We start from the raw sequence: 25,011 nt of genomic DNA, 5'->3' as shown, positions 1-25,011 counted from the left end.
TACATCCTTCTGTTAACTTGGCTTTCCATTATTTCTGCAAAGTCAGCAGAATCTCTCGTTATCCCATAGTCTCTCTCCCCCACCCCAACCAGTCCTCACCCCAACCCCCTGCACCAAATTACTTTCACGATTTTTTATCTCTGGCCTTCAGCACTTTGACTAGGATGTGCCAAGGTGCCTTTTTCTTTACATTATCCTGGTTGGAACATGCTGAGCTTCTTGAACCTGAAATTTCTATTTCTCACTCAATTTGGAATTTCTTGGCCATTATTCTTCAAATATTTTGGCAGCCACAATCTCACTCTCTTCTCCTTCGGGGACTCCAATTACAGGTGTTTTGGATGACTGGTATTTACCCAACAACATCTAAGGTTCTGTTCATTTTTTACACAATTTTTTTTTTTTTTTTTGCCTACACTCTTAAGATAAAATAACCTCTATAGAGCTCCCTTCAAACTCACTGACTCTTCTGCTCTCTCCAATATACCATTAAACCTACACACTAAATATTTCAATTCAGTTATTAAACTCTTCAGTTTGAGAATTTCCGTATGGTCAATTTTTATAGTTTTCATTTCCCTGCAGAGATTTCTCAATTAAGACCATGTTTTTTAATTCCTTGAAGATAATTTCCTTTAGTTCTTTGAACATATAATATCCACAGTAAAGTCTTTGTATGTGAAATTTGAAATCTGGGCCATCGTAGATCTGGTTTGATTTTTTTCTTTGATGATGGATCACATTTTTTACTATTTAATATTATAATACTACAACTGTTGAGTTATAATATTCTTTTGAAGAATGTTCATTTTAAAAAAAAATTATTTAAATTCAGTTAACATATAGTATATTATTAGTTTCAGAGGTAGAATTTAGTGATTCATCAGTTGCATATAATACCCAGGGCTCATTATATCAAGTGCCCTCCTTAATGCCCATCACCCAGTTACCCCATCCCTCCTACCCACCTCCCCTCCAGCAACCCTTGGTTTTATAGTTAAGAGTCTCTTATGATTTGTCTCCCTGTTTTTGTCTTTATTTTTCCTTCCCTTCCCCTATGTTCATCTGTTTTGTTCATATGGTATTTATCTTTCTCTGACTTAAATTATGCTAAGCAAAATAAGTCAAAGAATGTTCATTCTTGTTTTAGCAGGCAAATCACTGCGTGATCACCGTAAGTTGTACAGGCCTGAGTTACACACTGTTAGTATAGCTGGTCGAAGTCAAAGGAGTTGCCTTAGCCCCTCTAACTTGGTAGGATTATCTCCCAACTTTCTTCCCAGAGGAGTCCACAAGACTTGATTATAGGTTTCCTTAAGGTGGGTCTAGAGTAGGTACTTCTTTAGGGTGTGGTCCTCAATCCCAAAGTATAACCTTTCCAGTTGTTTGAGTAAATGCCAAGTGAGTAAATGAGGTGCTAAGACGACTTCTCTATTTTGGCAGAGCCAGAAATCCAATGCCTCCCAGCAATGCTGGACCTCTAGGATCTCTGCTCCACTCGCAACCTGCAGCAAGTGCGGTGTGACAAATCTTGTTCAACATAGGAACAGTCCAGCCTCCAGGCACAGACGCCTGGAGATCTGCACAAAGACTACCAGAGGCCCTTTCTGCACAATCCCCGCCCCCCCTTTCACTGCCCAGCAGATTTCAGCTGTTTCTCTTGCTAGATATTCTGATCTCCGCCTCTTCTGCTTAGAGAAAAACATAGCTTCTGTTTAATCCCCAGCTCTCTGTGCTGTTAACTGTAAACCTTTCACTAGGCCAAAAGCTGGGCATTCATGAAGTCAGGATTAGTTTACTTTCTCAAGGCTTGCAAATTTTCCATTACTGGTTGTCTACTGCCTTACAATAGACAACTTTCATATTTTGCCTAGTTTTATCTTTGTTAATAGTTTACACAGCTTTTGTTAATTTATTCCTAAGTATTTTGTTTTCATGTTACTGTAAATGGAATTTTAAAAACTTCTAATTTCAGTTTTAAGAATACCAAAAAAGAGACTTTATCCAAATTAACCGGCTAGTTCTATTTTGTCCTATTTGCTTTATCTTACTCTCTCTCTCCTCCGCCATCTTATACACACACACACACACACACACACACACACACACACACACACACACACACACACACACACACACACACACACACACACACACGGTTAAAGTGATGCTCACCAGTTCTTCCTATATAAAGTTACTACACTTTTCCTTTATAACTAAATAAGCAATTTGTAGGGAGATACTTTAAGTCTATGTGAATAGTATGTATGTAATACATTTTCATAAAATTTTCACCTTTGTGTTAGTGGGGACAGTCCATTGAGTAGAATATTATTTACACAATTTTATTAAAAATGCACTTTAAGACCCTTTCAGCAGGCCTCGCAAATGAGACACAAAGCAGCCAACAGCCAAAATTACACCTTAGGCCACAAGTGTGATGCAACTGCCTGGCCCTACAGTAACTCAGTTCCTTGAGTCCAGCTTCCCCCTTTCCATTATGTTTCCAAAGCAGTCTCAGAAGAGAATGTGGAAACCTATATAATGAGATTTGCAGAATACAGAAAACGCTTCCCAGGCACTAGATGATACTTGGATCTAAAAAAGCAACCTTAAAACAATGCTGTTTGCAAAGTGATGAATCGTAAGAGACCTTTTTGCTTATAACTACAAAATGCTTTAGGCTTTATTTCAAATGAATGATGTATGGCTAGTAATTAGTATGTGACTGTAATGATGTTCTGTTTTGTTTTTGCAAATGGAACAAATCAAGCAGATTGTGCCATAAAATTTCAATACCACATAGAGGGTCTAACTAGAAAGCATCATGTTTCCATACCAAAAAAACTACATTTCCTATTATGGGCTTAAATGCCCCACTTTTCAGTTGTCTATTTAGAAGATTTAAAATCCCAAAGAAAATCCCCAATTTCTAAAAACTTAATTTCAAGTTCAACAATTTCAGCTCCCACTTGAATGTTCTAAGTAATTTGTATCTATTATTAACCTGAAGTTAATCTTTAAGTACTAAAAATAAATTTCGAGTAATGAAGCATACAGAAACCACCACTAAACACAACTTCAGGTACAGTGGGCACTTACAGCAAACAGAAACACAAGAGCAGTGGCCACCCCAAGAAATGGGAATATTACCTTTTAGTGGCATAAAAGTATGAGTTCATAGCAGGGCAGTAATAGTTACTCGTTGAGCGAACAAGTTGCCTCATTTATGAAATGGTAATCCCTACTTTTGGAGTTATATGAGAGTCAGATAAAATTACTCGTTGGTTTATATATCAAATATTTATTGAACATTTACTATGTTCACTGTTCTTGGCCTTAGAGATTCACATTAAAAACAAGATGAGAAGGACCTCGTCCAAATGGAGTGTACTATAAGTAATCAGGCAGAGAAAGGAAGAGAAAAAGAGAAGAAGACAAGATCCTTTTAGATAAGGACAAGTACTATGACGAAGTAGGGTACAGGAGATAGATAATGATGGGGAGATCATTATGATGTGCTCTCATTACAAAGTGGAATTTGGGCTGAAGCAGAGCGAGCTGCAAGAGTAAAGGCAAATCTAAGGCAGGGACAGCAAATGAATAGGACAGCAACACAGTAAATAAGGGAGCAGTAAAACTATGAGTTTCAAGAAATAGATACTCCATCATCTTACAAAGTATAATAAAATTAGAAACCATTCGAAATTGCAAAGGAAAATTCCTCTTCTGGCCAAAGATGGAAAAACAGGGACTAGACATATGCCTGAAGCAATCGTTTTCAGACAATGGACACCAGGCAGTGTGGGACAGTGGCACCTGAGAAAGGAGAAACAAGGTGAACACTAGGACTGTGCCAACTCACTTTTTAGAGTTTCCGAAGTGCAGCACAGGGAGAAGAAAGCCAGGTGGAGTCAGGGGGTCCCCATGAATTGAGGAGAGGCAGGTAGGAGTCTGACAAGGCCAAAGCAGCTGGAGTTCTTGGGACAGAGTACCAGAAAGGAAAGATAGCACAGAGAGAAACCTCCCAAGAGGTTCCCCCTATGGTTTTAGCTCCAGGACAGATCAGCACATGCATGTGAGAAAACCACTGGAGGCTGGGGAAAGTATCCGCGAAAACCACCAGAGGTAACAATGCCCGATTCTCACATAGGGTTAGGAAGAGTACTTGTTCTCATCAGCCAGAGTGGGGAGACTTCAAAATCCACGGGACATTGAGTAGAACACTCAGAAGAGTATTGCCTCACTCTTGGGGTTAAAGAAGCTCTAGATTAAAGGCTACTCTGATTCCATGCAACAAAGCTTAAATACAAGTACATTAGGTATCAAGCCATTGGCAAGTGATTTAACTGCCTCCCAAAACAAAGCTCAAGGATATTTATAAGAGTACAAAAGTATCTAGAGTACAACATGTTAAAAAGAAAAAATTTTGGCACCCAAACAAAAAATCATTAGCCACCCAAAGTAGCAGGAAAATATAACTATTGAGGAGAAAAGTTAATGAATGCAGATACAGAATTGCACAAGGGACACCTGGGTGGCTCAGTTGGTTAAGCGACTGCCTTCGGCTCGGGTCATGATCCTGGAGTCCCTGGATCGAGTCCCACATTGGGCTCCCTGCTTGGCAGAGAGTCTGCTTCTCCCTCTGACCCTCCCCCCTCTCTTGTGCTCTCTCTCTCATTCTGTCTCAAATAAATAAATAAAATCTTAAAAAAAACTCATAAAAAAAAAAGAATTGCACAAATGACAGAAGTACTAAACAGGGAAAAGTTATTATTAAACTATTTCATATGTTTGAGAAGGTTGTGGGAAAATTGAGAATTTTAAGGAGGTGAAAGATATTTTAAAAAATACCCAAGCCTGAATTTCTAGAGAAAGAAATTATGATGTATGAGATGACTGAATGGGAAAAACAGCAGGTTAGACATCACACAAGAAAAAACTAAGTGGTATACATAGATGGAAAAAAACTGAAAAAGAACACAAAAAAAGCATCAGTGAGTAAGGAACACCTTCAAAAGGACTAGTATATATGCAATGATAAAATATATGCAACCTAAGGCCCTGAAACAGAGGAGGGAGAGAAAAATTGAAAAAAAGTAATGGCAAAAATTTTCAAATTCAGTTAAGAATTATAAGCCCATAGATCCACAAACTCAGTGAACTCCATGGACAAGAAATATGAAGAAAACTACACCCAAGGTACATAATCAAATTGTTCAAAACTAGTGATGAAGAGAAAATCTATGAAAACAGAAAATAAAGAAAAAGACATGTACAAAGGAATAAAGATAAGAATGATGGCAGATTGTTTGCCTGAAATAATTCAAACAAGAACACCATGCAGAAACACGTGTAGGAACACATTTGGAGGACTAAAGAAAAAGCTATCAGCCTGGAATTCTATACCCATGAAAACGCTTTTTAAAGTGAAAGTTTTTTGAAAAGGAGACTTGTTCAGACACACAGAAACTGAAAGAATTCACTAGCAATGAAAGAAATGTTATAGGCATTTCTTCAGGGAAAAGGAAGAGGATTCTAGATGGAAGTCAAGATTTGCACGGACAAGTGAAGAACACTGGAAATGGTATTTATGTAAGTACATGTAAAGACAACTGCTTGTTGGAAGTAAAAACAATAACCACGTGTTACGAGCTTTAAACCCATGCTGAGGTAAACTGTAGCGTCACAATAGCACAAAGCCCCCTGGTATTGGAAAACAGGAATACATTGTCTTGAGGCTTTATATCACCAAGTGGTATAATATCGCTTGAAGTTAAAAAAAATAGATACTATAAACACTAATGCAACCATCAATAAAACAAAGAGTAATAACTAACAAGTCAACAAAAAGATAAAAGTCCCCAAAATACTCAATCCAAGAGAAAGAGTACCAAAGAATAGATGAGAGAGAAAATAGCAAGATAGTAGATTCAAGACCCCACCACATCAGTTACCACATTAGAAGAAAATGGTCAACACTATACTGAAAAAGTAGAAATCATTAGATTGGATTAAAAAACTTACATGTTGCCTGTAACAACAGTAGCTTAAAAGGAAAAGAACGAGAAGGACAGACCATGTTATCACTAATCACAATAAAGCTGGAGTGGTTAATACAGCACAGAGTAAATTTTAAAACGTTTAGAGTATTTTAAGCTTAGAGGTGAAATAATGTCATTTAGTTGTATTCCCCACCCCCCCCCCCCACTTAGTTTTATAAGAGATCGCTAGCAGCTCTGTACATTTAAAACATGAGGCATAGGGCCGGAAACACACCAGGTAATCAACAAATAGTAAAAACAAAAGTATATGCAGTTATGATGGACTGGCCCAGTATCACCACCCTTGAGGGTTTAGGTTTTCTCAATAATCTCATTCTAAAATTAATACCCACACTTTATTCTACTTTAAATTTGGCTTCCCCATTACCATTCATTAACACATATGAAACAAAAGCACTCTAGACATGGCAATCCCTGCCTGACTTGCAGGGCTTCATTTAATAAAAGAGGGATTATGAGAAATCATCAAAATGCCATAAACATGATACTTACATTTAAGAGTCACTTTGGCTAAATCCTCTACACTTGCAAGTGGTTAATTAATTACATGCTCAAGACTGATCAGTGGACCAGATAAAAATAGTCACAAAGTAAAAGAGAAAGTTGGAACTGAAAGATCCCCCAAAATATATATATTTTGTGTTATATATGTACATACATAACACAGATCCTTAGATGTAATTCTAGCCAGCTGACTCTTTTATCTCTATCTCTAGAAGCTGATCTCACTAGCAGACATTCAAGTCTTAGGTGGTACTATGGGGAAGCAGGGTCAGGGGTAGTGAGGTAAGAGAGACACAGGAAAAACTTGTAGATTATTCCAAAGTAATGAAGAATAAGAGGGCCTTTTCTTGTAACACTTGCTAACTACCTCATATTTTAAGGTAACAACTGTCCCCAAATACCCTTAAATGACCAATTCCTTGCCTTCACTTTGACTTCTCCCATGCCATTTTACAAATTCTTGCTCTTTCTCTGATGCCAGAATATTAATGGCAAAGTTGTTTCTGTATTTATTCCAAATATAAACCCATTAAGAATGACACTTTTGTGTTTCTTAGGATTGATTGCTTGTAGTTCTTATTCTGTTTCTACATGAGAAAAATAAAATTCATTCAGGGGCTTCTAAAAATAAAATCAATGGCCTTTCAGAAATTCATTCGGCTTTTGGATTTAGGTTTCAGTTCCAGTCATTGATTTGGTGGGTGCGTTTGGGAGCATTCAAACCAAAATCACTGTGATAGTTTTCCGGCAACTTCTCTGCCCTTCAGTCATTAAGTATGTCTGTTACTTTGAAGATGCCAGAGGGGCCAGGCATGTCTGCATTTGGGGCAAAATGGGGGAACTATGGAGATACTGATTAAGGTGTCGTGAGACACAGGGCATCTGACAGCAGGATTCAGGCTATGGTGCAGAGCCATGATTAGGAAAAAGTAAGTGGAAACCTGGATTTTGGGGGAGGATAAAATAAGGGAAAAGGTAGTCTTTAACTGGCAAGAGAGGTAACTACTAAAACCAGCAGTCAGAACTATAGATAGTTCCAAAGGCGATTGTAAGAATCTAGTGAGAAATAAGGGGCTAAGAACATAGCAGATACAGCCACTCCTAAGAGAAAAACTTAGAAAAGTAAACAAGGCAAAGAAGTGCATCAAGCAGTAGAATGAGAGATAACAGAATGGTAGACAGAAAATTAATCAAGGGAAGGACTGTCATGAAGCTAAGTGAACTGGTTTTCTCTTAATTACATTCAAACTATAGAATGCCTTAAAAAAATTCTGAGTCAGAACTTAGGCAAAGCATAAAAATCGTGTCAAGAAAACCTAGCCAAATTGCATCAACATGGATGGAACTAGAAGGTTTTTACTAAGTGAAAAAAGTCAAGCAGAGAAAGACAATTATCATATGGTTTCACTCACATGTGGCACATAAGGAATAGCACAGAGGACCACAGGGGAAGGGAGGGAAAACTGAAGGGCAGAAATCAGAGAGAGAGAGATGAACCATGAGAGACTCTGGACTCCGGGAAACAAACTGAGGGTTGCAGAAGGAAAGGGTATGCGGGATGGGGTAGCCAGTGATGGGTACTGAGGGCACGTGTGGTGATGAGCACTGGGTGTTATATGCAACTAATGAACCGCTGAACACTACATCAAAAATAATGATGTACCATATGCTGGCCAGTTGAACACAATAAAAAAAGAAAGACAATAAATAAATTTGAATGGGGGAAAAAAGGATAATAGCAAAAAAATTTTAAAAAAAAGAAAGAAAACTTAGCCCACAAAGCTGCTGGAAACTTAAATCCTTTCAGAACATACCAGCATTGATTTGATCAGAATGATTTAGGTGCTTTACTGTGGCTAGGGGTTCCAAGGGCACCTACCTTCAAAGGAAACACTGATAAAATAGAATAGACAAACTCTACTTGCCCAGAGCATAAAACTCCAGTAATGCCACACGGCTTACTGGAAAAGACACATAATGTGACATAAGCGATTAAAAAAAAAAAAATCAAAGCGACAGAACACTGGGTCCAATCACAATTTCAGCATAAAGCCACCAACTATGAGAATTCCTAAACATATTAAAATTTATGCTAAATCGTGACTATTTAATGTATCAATACAAGTTAATGTACTGTAAGTGCTGTAGTGCGCACGTGCACACACACACACACACACACACAATTAGATTTTCCTAGCAGATGGGAACTTGGACAAATATAATATGTCACATAATTTGGTTAGTGATGAGGCCAGTGGTATAAAAGTTAACATTAGCTTTTCAATAAAGGGAGCTGGGGAATCCCTTTGTTCCCTATCCCATCCCTTAAATAAATATAATACATGGACTTTGATACAAAATTGCCACCCTTGGTAAAGAAAGAAAAATAACATTAATAATGGATAATAGTGGAGTTGCTGGACAGAAAACTTGACCCAATGTCAGAGGAAAGAAAACGAACACATTTATCCTCTCAAAAGGGCCACGTCTGGTATGGAAGATAAGGATGTTTAATGAAACATACGATTCAATACAAAATGAAAATATAAGCAAAGATGGAAAAGGAAAAGACAAACAAAACTCAGACAAGTACCATAATGAACCAAAAAAAAAAAAATTACAGGATCATCACAACACCATCACCTTCTGTCTCAGGACCCACCATGCAAATGAAGTTAAACAAAACTATACAGTTGATTCTGGGTAATCCCAGGGACGTTTTCAAGGGCTCTCACCCCTGGCATCGCAGTCCCTGTTTTCTGTCAACCAGAGGACAGAAAATGAGGGAAAGGCTTCTCAATGAAGTCAGTGGTCAGGCGACAAGAGTAATGAGCCTGCTAAGGCAGTTTACACTCCAGAAACATCTACACTCATCCGGCTCTTCAAGGAAAGACACAGGATTTCCCTCCAATTTGGGCCCCGAGTTTCTGAAGATAAAAAATGGTATTTGGTTTCTGCAAAGAAAAGGAGGGATAGGACTGGTCCTAAGCAAAATGCAATGTAGGCTAAAGCCTTTTTAAAAACCTTTCCCTTCATTTGCCTTTTGTCCACCTCCTGTATACAACTACTTCTTTGCTAACATATCAAGAACCTTGTACCTAGAAACAACACGGTATGGTAGAAACAAAATACAATACAGAAATCCTGAAGGTGAATCCTTCTCTATAGGGGTTAAGGCACCTACTCTATACAAGTTTCAGGTCTTGCAATCCTAAAGGGCAGCCGTGAGGGATATATCAGGCAAATGTATTATCACTGCACAAAAGTCAAATGTCAAGCAGTTACTCGGCTGCTCTGTGGTTGCTCATTTGATGCAATACTTCTATCATTGAACTGAAACTCCAACATTATTCTCCTTGCTATCGTTCAAACCCTCCTCTAAGCGTAACAGGTCTCAGATGTTATACTAAAAAACTAATCACACTAAACGAATGTGGAGTCAGATTCTAATCTCTAGCCACCCCACTGCATGAGATGACTTACGAGCAGAGGTCTAACTTGCTGTGTTAGAATATCTCAGAGTTAAATTCAATTTCTAGGTCTTCAAGCACACTTTCTATAATAACCATCAAGCTTTTACTGTATGCAACTGGATGATTTTAATTTCAGGGGATTTCTAAGGCTAAGGTCTTCAGTTGAATAGACCTAGTCAGGTCTACTTAGCTCCTATCTCTGGCTCTAACATGTGCAACTAATATCAGAAGGGAAACTTATCCTAATCAGGTTTTCAGTAATTTGAATGGTACTCTCGAAGGTTGCTCCCATTAACACAAAACAACTATTCTGGCACCTCATCTCAACACGAGATCTGGGGTCAGGATAACGATGGTAACCGAAATGTTCATCAGTCGGTACTTACTTTTGTCTCACACCCTTACTCATCGCCTCGGCTGCTTTGTGCAACACTGAATTCCATATGTTTAAAAAAATATACAAAGTACAAAAAGTCTAGAATATCCAAACATTGTTCAAAAGGAGTTAATAAATAACTGTGGGGTGGATAAAATCATTGAGAAACAGGAGGGTATGAAAAGAGAGAAGAGAGAATCTGAGTAAGACACTGATTTAAGTAATAGAAGAAATGGGAAAAGAGTCAGGGAAGGAGTCAGACAAGCAGCACACGGGGGCCAGAGGAGAGAAGCAGCAGCAAGTCGATAAAGCCAGCGGGGTGAAATGCTGACCACAGGTGGAGAGCCTACAGACATGAAAGGACTTATGCTGGATTTGGAATTATGAGGTTGTGCATAACCTGAAAATAATTCTCAACACATAATGGAAGGAAGAACACACACATAAAACATGTGAGAGGATCGGAGAACAGAGAGAGAGAACTTTCCAACTGTACATTAGGAAATGACTCAAAGCAAGAACGTGGGTCCTCAACTGGATCTCAGCACCTGGAAAAAAATAACATTTAAAACACAAGTCTGAGGAGGAGGAGGAGGATAGCAGCTCACATAACTGGGTACTGACTCACTACTGACCACCCACGAATGCTCTCCTTTAAATCTTACCACAACCTAAGGAGAGAAGTTCTAAATTCACATACATTTCATAAATACAGAAAATGAAATTGAGGGGTGTTAAGAGACTTGTTCAAAGTTTCATAGCTAGTACCTGGTAAATTAAGTATTCACACCCAGACCTGTCGGATCGGGCTAGAAATGCAATGAAGGATATTTGAAGGAATTTGGAATACCAAGACCAAGTTGTTTTAACCCAGATTCATGTGTCAATACTAGGAATATGTTGCATAGCAAGCCTCAGTAAGCCCAGAGCTAGATAGTTTTAGTATCTCAGTATTTACAATAAATCATATAGTACCTTAAGGAAAATTTATTCATTCATTCATCAGATATTTGTGGAGTGCTTATCACATGCCAAATGGTTTTCAAGACGTTAGGAATTCACCAAGAGATACCTGAGAAAATGATTCCTGAGATGACATTCTTATGATAGATTTAATAGATAGCTTAATGGACAAAACGTAATATAATGAGAAAACAATGAATACTTGGGAGAAAAATAAAGCAGGGATGAGGAAAGAAGTGCTTTGGGCAAGTGGGCATGTAATTTCAGAGTACTCAGAAAAGACCTCTAGAAGTAGAAATACGAACGAAGACCATAAGGACATTAAGAAGCACGCCATTTTGGAAATCTGGTGGAAGCAAGGTCCAAGGAGAGTAAACAGCAAATCTAAAATCCTCAAGAATGTGACTGGCATTGCAAGGAATATTACAGAGGCCATGTGGTTAAAGCAGAGTTAGCGAGGGGAACACAGTAGAAGATGAGCCAAGAACACCGAGGCAAAGGCAGATTCCATAGAACTTCTTTGACCATTGCAAGGATTTGGGATTTTTCTGAGGTGGGAAGCCATTCCAGGGTTATAGGTAGAGAGATATTAACTGACTTAGATCACTGGCTGTTGTGTTAAAAATAAACTGGTTGAAAATAAATTGAGGTAGGCACTATTATCAAATCTTTCACACATTTTACATATATATTGCATAAAACACAAGCAAACATTGAACCTTTTTGTCATCAAGTGAATAAAGAGAGACGATCAAGACAAACACAGCTGAAAATTCAAACTTTGTGAGAAACTCAACAGAGTTAGGAACTCTGAAATAGCTTATAATTCTGATCATGCTGTGTTTTCATTAGTTCTAATAAATTAAGGAATTGCAAAGTTATTTAATATAGCTGACATTCTATTAATTTCAAGGGAACGAGGGTAACAAAAGCTCGTAAGAGAATTCGTTTTGAGCTCAATTCAACTTACCCTCCCACTCTACAGAGAATACAATTGGTAGTGTGCGAGTGATTTTTCCCCCTTACTGGCAGAATTTGATACTACTATTTTTATGTCGATTTGAACTTAATGAACTCAATCCCTCGATTAAATGAGAGGGTTATTTTATCATGGAATATGTCTACATACTTTTGGCATTTTAACTTTATCTTAGTTTAAGATATAGGCACTATACCTTTAGTAAGATGATGTGCTAGAGATTATTCCATTTTCTTTCATATGAGAGCAAGATTTAGAGGCAAAAGAAGTTTTTTCTTTCTTTCCACAGACACATATTCTCATGAACACGAGCTTCTCTCCAATGGGGTCCCTGATGAATTATATTCTACAAATGCCAAATAGCCCTCTCACCCCGGCTCACACTTAGTTTTTGGAAACAAACTGCAATAGTGTCATACTATAAACTCACCTGGTACAATTCCCTAGACCGGGGATTACAATTTTCCTCAGAGAGGTGATAGCTGTAAAAACAAACACAACCTTGCTGATGGTGAGTCCCTCTCTTGGGAGAAGACTGAAACAAAACAAAACAAAACAAAACAAACAAAACCCAGTAGGGTTTGCATATTTTGCCTTGACCTTCACTGCCTCCTGCGTTGCATTTCTAATTCACTCCCTAGGTGATCTCATCCAGAGATCACAGCTTTAAATACCATGGTCCCAAATTTATGCCTCCAGCCCTGAACTGCCAACTTACATCCCAACTACATACATCATGTGTCCATTTGGAGGTCTACAGACATGTTAAGTGATGCCCCTTCCCAGTCTGTTCCTCTTGCAAGCCCTTTCCTCATCTCTGTGACTGGAAATGCTTACCTTTCTACTTACACAGGCCAAGAACTTTGGAGTCAGCCTGATTCCTCTCATATCTGGAATCCCATCTATCCAAATACACCCAGAATCTGACCATTGGTCCCCAGGGACAGTGCCATCCAGCCTGTCAAGCCAGCACTATTCCTCACCTTCATCATTAGACCATTAGAATGGCATGTTAATTGGCCACTGACTTGAATTTATGCCCCCTCCCCACAATCTGTTCCCCCACACAGCTGCTAGAACAATACTCATAAAGCATCTAATTATTTCACTTATTTCAAACTCTGATGGCTTTCTCAGAATAAAGTCCATGGGCCTCATGCCATGGCTCCAAGGCCCAGGTGATCTAACTTCATCCCCTACATCCCCCTTCATCCCCTCCTTACTCTGCCACAGCCACGGCCTTTGGCTGGGCCAAACTCACTTATCCCTCAAAGCCTTGGTGCTTGTGGTTTTCTCTGTCTATAATGTGCTTTCCCCAAGACAGCCACACAGCTAACTACAGTCACTTGAGCTTTGGCTAAATATTCTCTCTTCTAGTCTTATTAATTTCACATACACACATACACGTACCCTCACCCCACCACTTCCTGAGGAGTACTTTTTCTTGATATTACATTATGTTTTTGTTTATGTGTTTATTGTTATCATCTTCAGAAATGTAAGACCAACAAGGAATAAGAGACACATCCAATGCACTTCACCCAGAGCCTAGAGCAATGCCTAGGGCACAGTAGGTAGTCGATATTTATCAAATAAATGCACAAATGAATGAATCATTTCTGAACCCCAGGAGACAAGATATTAAAATAAAAAGATCAGCTAGATGGTGGTGCAGTTACCAATACAATTTCAAGGTCACAATTCTTCCATAAAATATCTCGCGATCTAAGCCTCCTGTAACATCAGAAGGTCAGGGCCTACACTAATGGAAAAACTGCTACCTGGAGCCATTTTGTAAGAATCTAATGCGAGCTCAAATCAATATTCAAATGGTTCTTAAACATAATCTATTAGCAGTGAAGCCATGTTAAGTTCAACCATAAGAAGACCTCTAATTTTCTGTATATTTCAGTATATCTGGTTGAATCGATACATCCGTTAAACTTGTAAAGAGAAGATGTAAGTGGACTTTGAAAAGTTTTGTCAATGTCTAACTCCATTGTGTCATGTGTAGGAAGAACTACAAAAAAATCTGTGAACAAGATCTTCCAAGAAAATATTAGAGTGGGCAAGGTGAAAATACCTTCCAACTGACAACTGATTTTAACTACTCACACCAACAAAACTTCTATAAGTTTAATTAAAACTTCAAATGGAATTGTGACTATTTTGGCTTAAACTACTGAAGGTGATGAAAGACAAAAATCAGCGCATGAGAAAAATGAGAGTACTAAATGTCTGCAGAATTTTAGCTGCAAATCAATGAGAACTGAAAGCAAGCTAAATTAATAAGCCTTGAACTAGGTGAAAGAAAAACCATCTGTGCTAGCGAGCCTATATTAAGTCCTGGATCCTGGTAGAAGCATGTCAAGAAGGTTGCAAAGCAGAGTGACGAGAATAACCGAACAACAGCTGAATGCTTAGGATCTTAAGAGAAGCAGACCTCTAAGATTTAAATAGCTATGAATCTAGTTATAATCATTTATTATTCTAAACAAATGTCCTCCCTGGGTAGTGAAAGATTTGCAGATGCATTTGCCAAAGTGCTGTCTAAAGCATCATGAAATCTGAGAGAACTTGGACTCCAGGACAGGCACCAAAAAGCAGAAGACAAAACAGAACTCTAGCTTCCAGGAGGAGAGACTGGCAAGATTTCTCTCATTGACAGACAAGATGGAAGATGAAAGATCAAAGAGAAAAGGAAGAAATAATTGCAGGAAACCAAAATGGAAAAGAAATTCTATCATACTAATCTCATGTCTTTCATTAAGTTTTCAAGTGAGAACTCTGTGAAACATGACTGATCTTGTAGCAGGCCATTTGCAAAGCTCTTGAAATAACCAACACCCAAAGCATGAAAGACAAATTTGGAGATATTTAGTCTGGAAAAGCAACAGCTCAATGGAGATACTCTTTCATATTCCTTACCACTTAGTCTTTCCTAAAGGTGCTTCAATAAACCATGATTCTTACACCAAATCACAATTTCCTCAACACCTATTATAAAAGAAAACCACTAAGTACCATAAGAAATACTCTACAGGGTACCCTGAATATTCAATGGACTTTAAAAAGAATGGCCTTCTGAGTTAAAAGAGCATCAAGGTAAAGGTCCAAGGTAGGTGTGATACCAAAAGAACATAGCGTACAGTGCCCGGCGAACAAGTGGCGGCATTTCACAGGGTGGTTAAGTTCTACTTCTTAAAAGAAGAGCGAATTCAGACTTTTATGCTCCTAAGTTACTTGGTCTGCTTTTGAGTTCACCCATTCTTGCCAAAGAGAAATCATTATCTAGAGATTCATTTTAACAAAAATTAAAATAATTATCTTAAAAATACTTAACATTTTCATTTTAAAAAGTGAGTTTATGTCTCCTGAGGCAAGAGAAACAAAAGCAAAAATAAACTAAGGGGACATCAAAATGAAAAGCTTCTGCACAGCAAAGGAAACAACAAAACTGGAAGGCAAACCTATGGAGCAGGAGAAAATATTTGCAAATGGCATATCTGATAAAGGGCTAGTATCCAAAATAAAGAACTTTATCAAATTCAACACCCAAAAAATGAATAATCCAATTAAAAAATGGGCAGAAGACATGAACAGACATTTTTCCAAAGTAGAAATAGAGATGGCCAACAGGCATATGAAGAGATGCTAGACATCACTCATCATCAGGGAAATGCAAATCAAAACTACAATGAGATATCACCTCATATCTGTCAGAATGACTAAAATCAACAACATAAGTTAAACAAGAGGTGTTGATGAGGACGTAGAGAAATGGGAACCCTCTTGCAGTGTTGGTAGGAATGCAAACTGGTGTGGCCACTCTGAAAAATAGTATGGAGGTTCCTCAAAAAGTTAAAAATAAAACTGCTCTGTGATCCAGCAATTGCACCAGTAGGTATTTATCCAAAAAATACAAAAATACTGATTCAAAGGGATACATGCCCCCCAATGTTTACAGCAGCTTCACCTACAATTGCCAAATTATGAAAACAACCCAAGTGTTCATCAACTGATGAATGGATAAAGAAGAGGTGGTGTGTTTCAACACACACACACACACACACCAGAATATTACTCAGCCATAAAAAAGAATGAAATCTTGCCATTTGCAATGAAATGGATGGAACTAGAGAGTATCGTGTTAAGTAAAATAAGTCAGTCAGAGAAAAACAAATACTGTATGATTTTACTCCTATGTGGAATTTAAGAAACAGAACAAATGAGCAAAGGGAAAAATGGCGGGGGGAGGGGCAAGAAACATTTGTAACTATAGAGAACAAACTGATGGTTACCACAGGGAGGTAGGTGGTGAGATGGGTTAAATAGGTGATGCATATTAAGGAGTGCACTTGTTGTGATGAGCACTGGGTGTTGTGTGTAAGTGCTGAATCACTATATCATACACCTGAAATTAATATTACACTGTATGTTAACCAACTGGAATTTAAATAAAAACTTTTTTAAAAAGTGATTTTAAAAGACATTTGTTTTAGGGCAATAACAATATCCATATCATACCATAATGACGGATACACATCACTATACATTTGTCCAAACCCAGAAAATGTACACCACCAAGAGTGAACTGTAATGTAAACTATGGAATTTGGGAGATAATAATGTCAGTGCAGGTTCATCAACTGTAATAAATGTACCACTCTGGGGTGGGGGTGGGGGGAATGTGGATAATGGGGGAGGTCATGGATGTGGTAGGGGGAGGGTATATGGGAAATCTCTGTAACTTCCCCCCAGTATTGCTGTGAACCAAAAACTGCTCTAAAACAACATCTTCTGTAAAAAAATTCACACTATTATTTTATTGTTCTTACCATATATATTCCCTCCTTTCTGTTCATCTCTTATTTCACATATTCATTTAGCTAATATCATGTGGTCACCATGTACTGGAAGATACACTATGTGTTAGAAATAAGATCAACATGAGCTATTTCAGCCTACAGAAAATTCTAAGCATAAATGAAGACTGTCTGGTGTAAAAGAACACTTACATTCTAAGGGAATAACAGCCATTTGGAGATATGCACAGGACAGTACAGTACAAAGAGGAGGGATAATGAATCTTGTAGGGAAAGTATTCCAGAGAAGTCTTCCTCAAAGGGGAAAGGAAGCATACCAACTGGCCTAAGTATGGTGCCTTCAGAGTTCAGCAAGTTGTTAAGGAAAGACGAGGGATAGGGGAAAACTAAGACTACAGGAGGGAGGGGAGGCAGGAATGCTTCATTAAAGACTGAGTTCTTGGTGGATGGGAAGGAGGGGCTTCTAGAAAGACCTGAGGAAATATTTGGGGCTGATGGGTACGCTCGTTATCTTGATTATGGTGATGGATTCAAGAGTATATTCATATATGTCAAAATTAATCAAATTCTACAACTTTTAAATATGTGCATTTTGTTTTATGTCAATTATACTTCAGTGATTTTTTTTTTTTAAAAAATAGCCTAATGCTATTCAAGAGAACTGTAGACATCCATGTTAAGAGCTATGGGAAGCAACTGAAGGATTTTAGGGAGGCAGTGAAGGATAGTCTGTGGTATTTCACACTCATTTTATATCTTTACAGATCTTCCCTGCAATCAAACTAAAGACTGAATCAACTGGTCCTATTATAAACAAGGAACCATGCTCCTGTTATATACAAAGGACCACGCTTGTCCGTATACCCAGAATACATTCCTATCATTAAGTGAGTAACATAGGTCTTTATCTCAACTCACTTTTAAAACCAAACTTCAAAAATGCTAAAAAAAAAAAAAACAAAAAAAAGACATAACTAAAAGCAGAGACAAATGAGAAGCATTAAGAAAAACTGTAAATATTTACAAAGGAGTAACAAGATTATGTAAGATCCTACAAGCTAGAAGAAAAAAAGAAAAAAGATATTATAGGCAGTTCTAAGAAGAAAAATAAATAATAACTGCTTTAATATCATCTCATAACCAAGAAACAAAGTAAAATACATAAAAACAAGGGAAAAGAGATAATATTAAGCATCGATGACTATACCAGAAAAAAAAATGCACACATATATTGTTTCTAAAAGTATACATTGACACGTGTATCTTGGAAAAGTATTTTAGCACTAACTATCAAGATAAAAAATACCTTTAACCTAGCGATTGAAATTCTGGGACTCTTTCCTAAAAAAATAATATTAATAAGAAAGCTAACCTTTGCACTACTGGGTATTTACCCCAAAGATACAAATGTAGGGATCCGAAGGGGTACATGCACCCCAATGTTTATAGCAGCAATGTCCACAATAGCCAAACTGTGGAAAGAGCCAAGATGTCCATCAACAGATGAATGGATAAAGAAGAGGTGGTATATATACACAATGGAATATTAGGCAGCCATCAAAAGGAATGAGATCTTGCCATTTGCAACGACGTGGATGGAACTGGAGGGTGTTATGCTGAGTGAAAGAAGTCAATCAGAGAAAGACATGTATCATATGACCTCACTGATATGAGGAATTCTTAATCTCAGGAAACAAACTGAAGGTTGCTGGAGTGGTGGGGGGTTGGAGGGATGGGGTGGCTGGGTGATAGACACTGGGGAGAGTATGTGTTATGGTGAGCGCTGTGAATTGTGCAAGACTGTTGAATCACAGATCTGTACTTCTGAAACAAATAATGCAACATATGTTAAGAAAAAAGAAAAAGAAGAAGATAGCAGGAGGGGAAGAATGAAGGGGAGTAAGTCAGAGGGGGAGATGAACCATGAGAGACGATGGACTCTGAAAAACAAACTGAGGGTTCTAGAGGGGAGGGGGGTGGGAGGATGGGTTAGCCTGGTGATGGGTATTAAAGAGGGCACATTCTGCGTGGAGCACTGGGTGTTACGCACAAACAATGAATCATGGAACACTACATCAAAAACTAATGATGTCATATATGGTGATTAACATAATAAAAAATTTAAAAAAAAGAAAGCTAACCTTTATAAAGAGTTTATCATTATAAGAGGATTTACACATATTCACTATATCGATTTTTTAATACTCAGAAGAACATAATGGAGGTAGGCACTATTATTGCCCCCGCGATTGGTAGAATAATGATCCCTTAAATATAACCACTAATCCCTAACACTTTTGAATACATTATTTTACATGTCAAAGGGACTTTGCAGATGTGATTAAATTAGGGATGTTTAGAGGGGTAGATTATCATGAGTTATCCAAGTAGGCCCAATATAATCACAGACTCTTATAAAAGGAGAGGAGAGGTTCATAGATGTGATGACAAAAGCCACAATGACGCTGGACCATGAGCCAACAAATGTGAGCAGCCTCCAGAAGTTGGAAAAAGGAAACAAATATTCTTCTATAACCTTCAGAAGGAATGCAGCCCTGAAGACCCATTTTGGACTTCTGACCTCCAGAATTATTAGATAATAAACTTCTGTTGTTTGAAGTCACTAAGTTTGTAGGTAAGTTGTTATGGCAGCACAAAGAAATAATATAGTCCCATTTCATAAATAAGAAAATTGAGGTAGAGATACATAACTACCCAAGAGCACACAGCTGATACGGCTGGTCTAGGATTGAAATCCAGAGTCCATACTCACAACATCTAAGATACACTGCCTTCAAATGCATATATAAAGATGAATGCAGAATTACTCTTTTAAAAAATCCTGGAGACATACAATTTAATGGGTACTGACATAATATTTCTGAAGAGTGCATCCAAGTACATACATGAAGATGTATACAAAATTATTTTAAAACCCTCCAACTAACCATCCTTTAGAGGAAGAGTTAAAAGAAAAAGTCACATTAAAGACCATAAATACCATTAAAGAATTTAAAACCAGGGACACTCAGGTGGCTCTGTCAGGTAAGCGTCTGCCTTCGGCTCAGGTCATGATCCCAAGGTCCTGGACCGGTCCCACATCGGGCTCCCTGCTCAGCAGGGAACCTGCTTCTCCCTCTGCCTGCCATTCTCCCTGCTTGTGCTCTCTCTAATAAATAAAACCTTAAAAAAAAGTTTAAAACCAGTACATCATGAAAATAACTATCTTCAACATATATTTTTTTTACAATGAAAAAGTTTCCGAACAATATATTTTTCTAAATATTCATATGAACATGCATATATTTGTGAATACAAAGAAACAGGATTGGAAGTCCAACAAAATGTTAAAAATAATTTGTACGGGATGCAGTGAGCTAGTGAGATATCAGGAACTTCCACAATGTATTCAATATTTTTATACATTATTTGAATGCTTTACAACAAGAATATTAGGGTTTATTCTAAAACAGGCATTTTTAATGCAAGGAAATATGCATAAACTTCCTACAACAGTTTGATTTAAAAACAAAACAAAACAAAAAAACAATGGAGCCTTCTCACGCACAAAGTTTAAAAGCCCTGCCCTATAGTGACACCAAATGGTGGCAGCTCAAAATACAGAACACAAACAGGACATTTGTTCAATTCAGTCTTCCTATAAATGTTTTAATCCCTTTGAAGAACAGGCAGCTTAACAGAATTAAATAATGTGGAGACAAATACTCAAAAACTCAGAATTTTTAATCAAAGAAAGTCTACTGCACCAAGTTTCAAATGCAAATTTTTAGGCATTTTTCCAAACTTCAGCTCATCTTCTGATCCCACTGTATATTCACATATCTCATTTCTCCCACAGTTAAACCATGATACTGTGAGAACAGTGATTTTACCTAACGGTTTACTGATCACAGAAACTGCAAATATAAAAAAATAGTCATAAAACTAAAATCAGGTTTGATAAGTAGGCAGTATTTTGGGAGGATAAGTGAGGAGGTGTTAGAGCTGAAGAGGGAAGGAAGGAATCCAAGAAAAGAGGCAGGTATATTTTTACTTCTTCACTTATTGATAGAAAATTAAGTTGAATAAAGCATGAGAGGGCCTACCAAATATAAACTGATTTCTCAACAATAAAAAGAGTCCTGAACTGTCCAGGGAAAAGAATATTTCAAATTAGGCACAGTTAGTATTCAATGTCCTCTGCCCAGAACCCAAACCAACAAATAAAATCAGCATGCAAATGGTCTCATTCAAGTCACACAAAAAGATACAGAGATAGACCACCTCCCAGAGCACTCCTTTAAAATACCGTTTGACTAGAACCTCTAGTCTCTCAGTAACTGTTTCAGATTTTTGAAGGGATATTATTTTTCATATGTCAAAATCTCCCAGAAAACATAGGACATATAACTATACTCTACTCAGCTACAGAAACAACTTAATAGTATCAAACTATTAGACCCTGAATTCATAGCGCCAGAGGATCAATTCCAAAAGGTACCAGACCACCAACCACAGCCAATGTCACCATCACAACTAGACTACAGAGCAGACAGGACCAGCTCCAGAACACCTAACAACTGTCCTGCTCAGCTGGCCGAGGTCCAAGTCATAAAGACTGCAAGGAGAATTAGTTCAGGAAGGTACCTCAAGACTCTGAATTACTAAAAGTAACAGATGAATGACTAAACCCTTCAAGGCACAAAAGTACCTGTATCTAGTATTCATGCATTAAAAACTTGTTTTTTTGAATAGTGATAGTATCTGCATTAAAAAATTTTGCTTCCAATTTCAAGGAAGAAATAAAGTGCATATGAAATACTATATTATAGAAAACCTGGAAAGAATACACACATATGAAAGTCAATCAGAGAAAAACAATTATATGATCTCACTCAAGTGGAATTTAAGAAAGAAAACAGAACCATAGGGGAAACATAAAACAAGACAAAATCAGAGAGAGACAAACCATAAGCAACTCTTAATCATAGGAAAGAGTGTTGCTTGGGCGGGGGGTTGGGAGATGGGCTAACTAACTGGGTGATGGACATTAAGGAGGTCATGTGATATAATGAGCACTGGCTATAAGACTGATGAATCACTGACCTCTACCTCTGAAACCAATAATACACATTAATGTTAACTGATTGAATTTAAATTAAAAAAATAAAATATTAAAAAAAAGCAAGCTTCAGGGACATACAATCCAATGAATATTTATTCATAGTATTTCTCAATAGTCTATTTGTATTTCTCAATAGTCTATTTGTATACCACACTCTATACAGGACACAGTGTTCTAAAACGTTGTATCTAAGTAATACATGACAAAAGTAAAACATATTTCTAATTTACGTGTTATGTCTTATATATTCAAATTGGTCTTCAATGGACATTGGTTACTAGCATTTTGAATGTATCACTTTTGCACACTGCCTTTCCATCAAAGGGAAAATGATGTAAACAAATGCCAGTGTCCTGGTGGAGTTGCTTTGTTTATTGTTTTACATAATTCTTTAGTGGGATTAAGGTTTATATAATGCAAACAACTATAGTGACTTTATCATACCAAATTTTGATGTTTGTTGAAATGGAACATACCTTTTGTGAGAAATCTGTAATCCACATGAATCAAATTAGTAAATTTATATAACTGGATGAAAGAAAAAGTTAAACTGGCAAATAATGTAACTGTAGAGTTTTCACTGTTTTTTTGTTTTTTTTTTTTGTGGAGCGAGAGAGCAAGAAGAAGGGGTGACGGAGAAAGAGAATCTTAAACAGGCTCCACACCCAATGAGAAGCCTGATGTGGCGCTTGATCTCACGACCCCGAGACCATAACCAAGAGTTGGACGCCTAACAGGCTGAGCTACCCTTAAGTGATTTTTGTTAAAATGAAAACAATACAGAAATCACTATCAGGTCACAGAACCGGAAGACGATACAGAGCTAAAAGTCCCTCTTGGGTGAAAATGAAAAGGCAAATGTTGGCCTCATTTGGGGGTGCAAAGTCTACCCTAACCCTTGCCTATTCCTTGTCTGTGATACATTGATAGTTTTTAGGTAGAAATGATTAGTACTTTAAATCTAAGTTTAGTCAATAAGTAAATGTTTTTCTAAAAGCTAAAAGTCATGTAGGAATCTGCAGTTTAGCTTACCTCAAGGTAATAGCCCATCTGATACAAACATAATTAAGTTTATTACTTTAAAAATGAAACAGTATAATGGGAATCACAGAAATACACGATAATTATAGTCAGTTTCCTAAAACCACCAAATCATCTTACTTATATAATCTTGATAAATTGAAAACATACCACTCTTTAAAGAAACTTAATATTGAGCATTTATTCCAGAAAGAACAAAAAACTTCAGGTATTCCACACTGCTCTAGAATTTTGTCCATCATATTTTTTGGTAATTCTCAAGTATTGTTTAGAACTTTAAGTAGGTTTCCCCCTCTCTTTTTTGGTGGAGGTAGGTGTCTGAGAAGTAGAAGGAGACAGATTGGGAATGGTGAAAGGTTGCAAGGGAAGAAGGTAAAGTTGAAGAATATTACTATTTGACAAAAAAAAATACACACACACACTCACTCACACACACACTGTATTTTCCTCAACTTACTTTCTCCTTTCTTCACAAAAGCAATTATGTCTTAAAATGTTGGTACCACACAAACTAGAACTTACAAAAATGTGTTCAAGAATATTCACAATCAACATATGATAAAGCACTGTTCATATTGTCTTTAGCAGATGTTTTTCAATAGCATTACTCTTTTTAGATTAAATTCCACTTGCAGTCAGGTATGACCTGGCATGGAATGTGAAGATTCAAGGTCAAGTTTGAGTTGACATGTCCTGAAATGGAAGTGGTCCATCTTTGTCTTAAAATCAAAACTATAATCTCTAGCACTAGTATGTGGAAATATAATTGTTTTAACTTTCTGACCCCTACAATACCACCGCTTATAAAACACGGCTCTTTGATGTGAACTCCAGATTTTCAAAGGAGGACATAACCTGGCTATTTTAAATATACCTAAAATAACTTCAAGTTTGAGCTCACTCTTCTGTGAAAATCACTAAAACATGGCAAGAGTTTTACATTTTTTCTGTGATGATGTGCAGTGTAATAAGTTACTTGCTAAAGAGGCATTTTCACATAAGCTTGTATGTGTTTTACACATAAGATTTAATGTGAATGGGAAGTATTTTAAAACTGTAATTTTACATTTTGTAATCTTCATTCAAGAGTCAAAAAAGATGGGCAAAAAAGTCTGTGGTTAAAAATTTAATGCAAATCCTCCCTTACTCACTTATTCCCAATGGAAGACAGTGCAGGTAGAGCATCAAATAGGGAGCAAAAGAAAGACAACGTGATCAGGTAAAAGAATATAAAGCAAACAAGGAAATACAGAAGAAAGTGAAAAAGAGAAGAGAAAATAGTACCCTAGAGAACTGGGTAAAAAAAAAAAAAAAAAAATTTTTTGTAAAGAAAATAAGTTAAAAGGTTTTATAATCAAACTTGTAAGACTATAAATAGGAAAAACCCTGCTCCCCCCCACCCCACTTCTGTGTTCTAATCAGCATTTTGTGAACTCAGGGAGGGGGCAGGTGCTGTGGAGAGGGGTGAGGAGAATGGGTTTATGAAGAAACAGGAAGTAGTTTAAGAGCAAATGCCTACAACATGCAAAATATGGTATGCAGACAGTCCTTTAGTTAGCCAACCCAAACTTTCAAAATTATTTCAAATACAATTCCATCATATCCCTGGAGATTGGTAATAGAACTGAAGATAAAAGGGAAAAAAATCATCTTACATAT

The 25,011-nt window shown here is 37.3% G+C and overlaps 1 protein-coding gene across 4 annotated transcripts in view; it reads right to left on the bottom strand.

Annotated features, from left to right (window-relative positions):
- The window catches only part of DIAPH3 (diaphanous related formin 3), a 484,666-nt gene that overhangs the window by 235,366 nt on the left and 224,289 nt on the right, over positions 1 to 25,011 (bottom strand). The gene's annotated exons all lie outside the window — the stretch shown is intronic.

Source organism: Zalophus californianus, chromosome 3 (genome assembly GCF_009762305.2).
Source record: "Zalophus californianus isolate mZalCal1 chromosome 3, mZalCal1.pri.v2, whole genome shotgun sequence".
NCBI lineage: Eukaryota > Metazoa > Chordata > Mammalia > Carnivora > Otariidae > Zalophus > Zalophus californianus.
Note: the sequence above shows the minus strand (reverse complement) of the source record. Positions and strands in the feature narration are given on the sequence as shown.